Source organism: Emydura macquarii, unplaced genomic scaffold, assembly GCF_026122565.2.
Source record: "Emydura macquarii macquarii isolate MOO-44397 ecotype Brisbane River unplaced genomic scaffold, CSIRO-AGI_Emac_v2 contig_1827, whole genome shotgun sequence".
In the NCBI taxonomy this organism is placed as follows: Eukaryota; Metazoa; Chordata; order Testudines; family Chelidae; genus Emydura; species Emydura macquarii.
In genome coordinates, this window is record NW_027131964.1 from 2,724,505 (window position 1) to 2,733,540 (window position 9,036).

At 41.7% G+C, this 9,036-nt stretch overlaps 1 long non-coding RNA gene across 1 annotated transcript; it reads left to right on the forward strand.

The window, feature by feature from the left end:
• The first annotated feature begins 3,368 nt into the window (after nt 1-3,368).
• Nucleotides 3,369-8,536, forward strand: LOC137159265 (uncharacterized). Its single transcript, XR_010921609.1, has 5 exons — nt 3,369-3,413; nt 4,008-4,127; nt 4,501-4,571; nt 6,697-6,834; nt 7,952-8,536. It is a non-coding gene; the product is annotated as an uncharacterized lncRNA (long non-coding RNA).
• Nucleotides 8,537-9,036: the final 500 nt, after the last annotated feature.

Sequence of the window (9,036 nt, forward strand, 5' to 3'; positions counted from 1 at the left end):
ATTTAGGGGCTCCTATGTCCCCCTGCTAAGCAGACAGGAGGCTATAGCTTTGAGTCCCAACTGCAGCTCTCTCTGCTCCTTCAATGTCAGAACCCCAATCCACTCCTGTGCTGGCTCTGAGGGCTAGATCCATAAAGGAACTCAGGAATTGAAATGCCTAACTTTTAGATGCCTTTCTACCCTGGGGAAGCCTCAGCCCCAAGTTAGGTACACAGGCTACAATGCATGTGAAGTGTTAGCCATCTCAGAGTGGGATTCACAAAACCCAGCAAGCTGAGTGGGAAGCTGCCTAAAGTAACCAAGGGGTTTAGCCTAAGCCTCACTCTTCAAAGGGATTTAGGCACGAGGTTGGAGGCAGGCGCCTAGGCATGTGCTTGGGATTCACAGCCAGGAACCTTCTCCTGGAGTTTGTCCTCTAAGCTGTTTTTTGCCAGAAAAGCAGGATGTGGTGATAAGAACACTCACCCGGGAGGTAGGACACCCAGGCTCAATTTCCTCTTCTGCCTGCTGTAGAGAAGGTACGTGAACTGGGTCTCCCTCTCTCAGGAAGTGCTTGAAATACGGGGCTATGACTCTGTCTTTCCTGTTGAAGCTGTTCAGCTGTGGATAAATAATTAAATGTGCATGGGGGAAGGAGGACTTCAACATGGGTCTCCCACTTCTTACATTCTTACCTTAACTACCAGGCTATAGAGTCATTCCCTCTCTGGCTCAATGAATATTTAAGCATTTATACAGTAAAACAAATATTAGTACAACATACAAATTCACTTTTCAAGACAGTGTTTTACAATGTTCCTAAAAAACTAATCCAGGGTACCTTTATTTAACTTCCATGCAAGAAACTACATTAAAAGAACATTAGCAAGGTTGCAAAGTCAAGAAACCAAAAGTTAGGAAATGCCAGAATTAATGTTGCCTGGGGATGCTTAAATCAGCCCCCTTGTGCATATGCATTATGATACAGTCTTTAATTAAACAATTAAATACTATTTTTTCCATGGAACCCTTGCCTCAGCCAGTGCACAGGACAGATGGTGCTCAATTAATCAGGATCTATTCAATATTTTGTTTGAACCTCATTGTTCACACTATTTGAATCCTGCTCTGAAGACAGAATTATTAATTTCCTTTTTTATGGCACTCATCACAAACATTAAAGAATTTATTTGCACAACACCTTTGTGATGAGCAGGTATTATTGTCCCTATTTTATAGATGGCAAATTAAAACTCAGAAATATTAAGGTCAAAAGTGTGATGCTGGTAAGCCAAGTTCCAGCTCTGGCCAAAGCCCAGGTATCAACTGACAAGCTCACAGCTGGGAGCCAGATCAATTAATTTGTGTATTAGTATAGATCATAGTGATTGTTAAATGTATAAGAGTGTGATTGGTGTTTAAACTTCATGAAAACTAATGGGATGTTACATGCATTGTTTTCACTTATTGGTATCCTGTTATAATGTAATAGCAAACTTTTATATTGTATATACCCCAGTAACTAAATAGCCCATCAAACAAGAAAGAAGCCTTGGGTAATGCAAATGAACTTTAACAGGAAAGTGCTAATTCTTGTGTATTTGAAGGAAAGCGGTCATTGTGTGTGATGATCAGACATCAAAGACTCTAAATTCATTCATCTCTCTCTGCCCTCAAAGAAAGAGCCCATGTGGGCAGTGACCCAATAAGCTTGTTTTCTGTGGGAAGAAGCTATAAATATGTACACAAGTAAAAGTTCATCATCTCTGAGGTGTTTGGATCCTAACAGGGCAGAATAACTGAATAAGAAGTCCCAGCTCCCCAGAGTTACACTGGGTAGCCCCAAGAGATTTTTGGGAAACAGGCAGATTACTATATCTCTGCAACCATTTGGAGTTATAGATTGTGACTCACCTGTAAATGTATTTTACTTGCTTTAGCCTCTCAATAACTCTCATGTCTTTTTCATAACTAATAAACCTTTAATTAGTTTATTATAGTATTGGCTACCAGCATTGCCTCTGGTGTGAGATCTAGGATGCAAATTGACCTAGGTGAGTGACTGGTCTCTTAGGACTAGTAACTTGATGTTGTGCAATTTTTGGTTTAAGTGACCATTTATCACATAGTCTAGACCAGCTTGCTTGGGTAGCCAGATAAACTGAAGTGTCTAAGGGGGTAGTCTGTAACTCTATTATAAGACTGTTGTAATACTTTGGAAGTTCACATTTGGTACTAGGTTGATAAAATCTAATTATAGAGCACACCACTTGTTTGGGGTTTCTGCCCTGCTTTTGACAGTCTGTCCTGAGTTAGGCACTCATGGTTGTGAGCTACTCCAGACAGTGTGACAAAAAGTTGCCATTAATTTTGGGTGTCCAGTCTGAGATGCCTAGAAAGTGATTGTTCAGAATACCTAGAATTATATAGCACTTAATATATTCAAAATGCAGTTCCCATTGACTTTAGTTGCAGCTGTGAGTAATTAGCACTTCTGCAAATCAGGCCTTAGGGTCTCAAGTTGGGCACCTAGAAAATGAGGACTACACAATTAGACCTGTAGAAGTTTGGTTACAGTGATTTGATTAACCTCATGTAGGAACTCCATGGGTATGTCTTCACTTATGGCAGCAAATTTGGTGCCGCCAGATCGATTCTTTGGGATCAATTGAGCAGAAGTGAAGACCCGCTCAATCGATCTGGAAGTTGATTCAATAAATCCACCCCTGGAAAAAGAATAGTGCTGTGTCGATGGGAGGGCATTTCCCGTCAGCGCAGCATAATAGGGATGCTGCACTAATTAGAATTTAGGAAGTCAATAGGAGATACTCAAGCCACTCTGCGTAGCTTGCGTATCTCCCCTCAACTGCCACTGAATTTCGTGGTAAGTGTAGATCAGGTCTGTCAGAGATGGTGATAGAATCCAGTTCTCTAAGGCAGCATTAAACTGCCTTGCCCATGAGACCATCCTTTTTCTTCTGGAAAACTGAGATTTTGCAGCTGTAAACTGAGATTTTTCAAAGACTTATAAATTGGCCAAATTTGCATAGATTTTCATAGGAACAGTGAAAGGTGCATTGCTGACACTAATGCCACCCTTTGGCCAATTTCAAGTCCCTTCTCCAAAGCCTGGGCCACTGGAATTTTTTAACATGGTGTGACAGGGGCTACCGGAGGGTGGTAGAAGGGCGCTACGTTAGCCCAAGAATGATCAAAGCCCTGTTCCCCTAGCAGCTGCCCAAGGCTCCCTCCAGGCTAATCAGGGTCAGTTGAGGCCAGAGCCAGCTGGGATCAATTAGGGTCAGCTGAGGCCAGAGCCAGCTGAGACCCATTGAGCACTGCCTGGGAGCAGATATGAGCTCCCTGCCAGCCAGGCAGTGTGCTCTTGGAGTTTGGAGAAGGAGCTGGATCTGGAGCTTTGGAGAAGGAGAACAGTGAGTGGCAGAAGCCAGAGGAAAACAGGGGGGGGCTTCCCCGGTGGGGTCGCCACTTAGCCCCGACGGGGCCCCAGGTAGGGAAGCAGCCCAGAGAAAAGACTTGTGCATTTCCTTAGAGCAGCAGCCAGCCACTGCTGTCAGCCAGGGCCTCTGGGCTGGTGTCCGGAGGAGAGGGCGGGCTCGGACACCCCCAAACCCTAGAACCAAGGTCCCAAGGGCACTACTCGGCCTGCGAAGACCTGCGGGAAGACTGGTCCGAAGAGAGACGGCCGCCATCTTGAGACTGGTGGGAGTCCCGGGCGGCCATTTTGTGTCCTACCATAGTGAAGAAGCGCTCGGCCCAGGGGAGCACGAAGGCCACCCCATCACAATGGGCAAAACAACATATTTTCCCAGTCTTGTTTTTGCAAATGGATGAACTGTTCTGAAACTTTAAAAAAAAATGTTAGTCTGAGGAGACACCCAGCATGGATGATTTCAGTTCCCATAGTTAGAGTTTGACAAAGTTATAAGGGAGAGTGTCAGATAGCCTTAATAATAGGCAGTGCTATCAGCCCTTCTTATAATGCGTACATTTTTACCTCCTCACAGCTCATCAGCAGAATTTGAAACCTTCAGCTCCACATCAACTATAGGAGAAACTTGTGGAGAAACATTCTGTTATCCTGTGTGAACCAGCCTATACCCTGAAACACAACACAGACATTGCTAGTGAGTTACATTTGTGAGGCAGCAGTGGAAGGTTGAGCAACAAGATTATTTCCCCCCCTCCAATTCTGAGAGCAGATTGTGGCCTTCTGGTTCTAGCTAGCATAACCAGCTATAACACTGTTCCTCTTTGGGTCACTGTGCGGCTTGAACCTGGGATCTCTCATTTTACAGCTTGAGCCTCCACTTGTTAAGATACAATGCCAGCTATCTTAATGCAAAGGTAGTAGCAGAGTCATACATGACGTCTCATTGACAGTGGGTGACACAAAGTCAAATTATGTGAGTGTGTGGGTTACACAGTACCTAGCGTGACACCCTCTGTTTGAAAGGCTGTGTGGCAAAGTGGCTGAGCTGTGTCTCTCTTATATTACAGATCAGGATCCTATTCCGAGCTCAACTCTCCGGGATCTCGTGAGTGACAGCTAGTTACACCCCTTCTTTCAGGTATCAAGCCTAAACTAATTACTAGGGTTATGAAGTGCATCTGTGAAAGACCTGGAAATGAAACTCATTGTCTCCAGTCCTGGAGTATAATAGTACTTGCACTAGGCCACAGGGGATTATGAGGAGAATCTCTATCTTTTCCTCCTTCCAAAAATCATGTGAAGATTACACCTTTTCATTTCATTGAGAGACTGCCTCCAGCAGGGGCCAAAATTATGTAACTTGCGATGAATTAATGAGAGTTGGCAACACTGTATCCAGGTGCAAGTGTGATACAAGGTACAGGAAGGGGCCAAAATAAGCTCTTTGGGGGTCTTTTTTTTAATGGGGTAAAGACTGGGTGGTCTTGCATCAGTGCAGGAGAATGTCTGTGTCCCCACCTGCCAAGTTGGGGCCAAAATTATCCTATTGCCAGTGACTACTTCTAAATCGGAAGTAAAAAAAAAAAAAAAAGGTATCAATTCTACGTAAATCTTCATGTGCACTGAAGTAACACACTGTTTAATTTACACAAGTATAAGTGAACTATTACATATAGGTAAGGGCAACTGTTCTTATTTGAAAGCATGGCTGTTTCAGGGATCCTGCTCACAATGCAACACAAATCATATAAGTAGCTTCAGGAATAAAGGGCTAGATTTTTACCATTAGTAGTCAGGGCTGATTGCAGCATTGGCAGCCTCAAGTGTTAGAAAATGATGGGTCATGACTTAGGTCCCCAAAAACCCATGACAGTGGCTTAAAAATAATGAGATTTAAAAAGTATATATGTGTATTTTATTTTCTCTTTTGGTTTCTAAGACTTTAGGATACACTTGAGTCATGGTCTCACGGGCTAGAATCTTACTTTTTACAAAATGAGAACTGATATTCTCATGTAATCACAAGGTTCCAGGAGATGGGGCTTAAAAATAATCACAAACTATCACAAGAATTTGCAATACCGCAATTGTGCAGATGTGGAGAGAGATATAAGCAGCAGGCCCCTGAGCAAAGGCCAGGGTAGAGAATAAGCCTCTGTGCAGGGCTATGCACAGGTCCAGTCTGAAGAAGAGTGCAGAGACTGCTGCCTGATAGCATCCCAAGGGTACAAACAATCGAACAAGAGCGAGCTGAAGATAGGAGAGCATTCTGTGCTATCTTAAGTATAACTGGGCAGCGAGATGAAGGATGATTATTGCTGATGCATTGTGGTTTCTTTCTGTGGTCCCTTGGTTCAGCACAACTCAGGCACAGGCCTGAATTGGGGGTGGTGCAATTAAGTTATTAATAAATCTAGCACTTTCTAATACTAATTTAACTGGAAATTGTATGCCCTGCTAATCCCATTTGACCTGGTTCTAAAAGGGCAGAGTGGATGTTTTATCATGGTTATACAGTTTAAACTATCTGAGATTTAACTCACTTTTGAGAGTGGTTATACCTGTGCTGGTTGACATGGTACTGACACCAGAATACAATCAATAATATCTATTTCCCTGTAGGATTTGTGTGTGTGCATCTATGTATATACGTATATGTATAAAACAGTGCCTATATATAAATCAAAAGCTTTAAATTCATAATACAGGCAAAGGGAGGAGAATGTGTATTATACAATCATCTAGTATGACATATTCCATTTATATCACTTTTAAAAAGAAAAAAAATGAGATAAACAACAGGATTATTGCACTGAAATGTCAACAAGCCCCTCTGTGCTTAGCTACAGTTTGTTGGCATTTCTTCATTGTGCAGTCATAGCTACAGGCATACTTGAAGCAATAAAGGTAGCTCTTGGTTATTCGTATTATTTCAAAGATAAAACAATTATGCATAGAGCCAACATTTAGGATAATTTTTATAGCTGTAACAGAGCAGAAAGCCAATAAGCCTAAATTCTGTCTAGTTCATTATTATTTTTATTTTTAAACATGGACACACCAGCAGCCTAAATCCCCTAGAAGTTTGTGAAAAATGAAGGCTCCGATGATAAATATTCACAGGACTTTTCTTTCCTCCTTTAAAGAATAGTCAAAATTTTGTGTTTGGAATGTGATCAAGAATGTTACAATTTTAAAAAAATAAAATAAAACAAGTATTTTTCCTGGAAAGAATGTCTCATTTTCTTGCTTCCTTTTGGCAGTTTCCTGGGCTGCTGTAGATTGAAGAAAATAGGAATAAGCATCTTTCGACCACAAACAGATGTGCTTGATAAAGAAAATGTCAGCAAAAATACTAAAGCAATGTGTCACAGCAGCTTTCTGACAGATAGAGGGAAAAGGTAAAAAATGTTCTATCATGTCCGACAAGGTGTTCTTTTTGAGATTTAAAGATCACTGTGCAACTTTAAACATGTTTGTCACTTTGGCTCTGACTGGAGCTATCTGGAGCTTCACAAGAACTTTATCAGCTCAGCATAGGGGGAAAAAAAGAAACCCATTCCCATTTATCTCAGCCAGGTTCCCTTCAAAGCCAACAAATAAATTACGGTGTACATTTGATACAAATTGATTTCTTAACTCAAATAACAATGTTGTCCTCCCAGTCAGGCCATGTGTCACTCATTCGCAAGCCTGAGTGAAAGGCTCAATCCATCTGGGTGACAGAAATAGGCCTGACGCATCTCACCAAGGAATGCTAATAATCCAGGCCCGGCCTAGGCCTTTGTGGGCAAACCATGATAAGGAAAATCAGCCCATCCTGTCAAACAGTGTGAAGGCCTGATCAGTGTTTGTTCCAACAAGCTATATAGGCCTTGGAGTTGCCATCCTATTTCATGTAGTAAATGAGAGGAAAATAAGATCCGGCCACTATGGTTAAGATGCCAGTGACTATGATGAAGCTGAAGTGAAAGGAAACCCCATTGAATATCTTGAACTGATCTTATCAGCTGCTGGAGAAATGAGATATTGGCAGGGGCTGTTGAGTTTCTCACAGCTGAGCAGGTTAATAAGGTTGGGAGGCAGGCCACAGGCTAATTGGATTTGCCTTGGCTTGATAAACAGTGGCAGGCCTATTGCCAGAAAAACATATACAATGTGGCTTTTTTTCTTTGTTTCTCTTTAAGCCATAGGAAAAAAAAAATACTGCTGCCTTTTTGAAGCTAAAGGTGTCTTCCTGAATTCCCAGATGAAGAGGCCAACAAAGGCAAACTGTGAAACAGTACTTGCTGGGTGTTCTGATTTTAATCAAACAGCATTTAACCTGCCTGACCTCTTAAAATCAGTTCACATCAAAACAGCACAACTATAAGAGCTAACGAGAAGCAGAAGAAATAAGAACCAGTTGAAACTTAGGAGCCATATAGTGTTCCAGGGTAACCAATTTAATAGCCCTGTCCTGAAGTCTTTACTAATGTAATTGTCTCATTGATCATGTCTCTTTCTCTGATTTTGCAGGATCAGGCCCCAGATTTGCAAGGATTGAGAGAGATTTCAGTTTTTATGACTTGTGAAATCTCCCATTTCAGTCAATACACTGTTATATACTTGTTTCCTGTACAACATATGCTGCTCAAAGAATGCTTCATTCTGCATTGTAGAAATAAACTGATTCTGCGTGCCAAGATGCTAGCATTCTGGATTTGCTTGAAACTGTAATGTAATGTAAACTTTAAAAATCACTTTCATTGTACTACCTGTAAAAATTCTCTCAGTAAATATTCTCCCATACAGGTATCGTTGGCCTTACTGCTCCACCTGTTGTGCATCTCAGCATTTACACAATGAGCTTGATGTTTCCACCCACATGAATCTTGTTTAGTCATTTACATCTATTCAAAGTTGATGCAAAACCACTACCAAATGAGAATGGTAGTGCTTTACATTTATATTCTGCTCATTTGGCACAGATATAAATAACCATCTAAATACACAGCCATAAAGAATTAGTTTCATATCCACCCTGGGGGTGGGTAACAGCTCCTTTTCAGCTGGCTGTACTGCAGGTACATTTTATCCTGTTTGTATTCTATTTTAGTCAATTTCCTATACGCTGCTCCTCATTGTGGTATCTGAGCATATACAATTTCTAAGTAGTCTGTCTTACTCAATCAGTAATAATGTCCATAGAATCTATAGCTATTGGGGAAATGTAAGACTTCCCCAGTGGAGAACTTCTGTTTTCATTTTTCTATTTTTATTTAGGAACTTGTAGCCTTCTAAAATCTTAGTTTGCCAGCATATTGTGTGAGCTTTTGATGGGATATACAAACCCCGAATGGGAGAGCAAGGGGTTAAGGAACAGCTCTGAGCCCAGTCAGTCCCTCCCAAACGCACCTACAAAGCCTGTAGAAACTAGAGGCCGGGCTTTAAAAAGGCGAGCAGAACAGTTCAAAAAAGGGCAACGGAAAGGAGCAGATGGCTGTTCTGAGTGGCATTTGTTGCCTGGGAGCCTGACAATACAGACTGTGCAAATCCATAAAGGAAAGCAGGGGATGGACTGAGCGGTTCAGAAACTTGATTGGAGAGATATACTCTGGAAG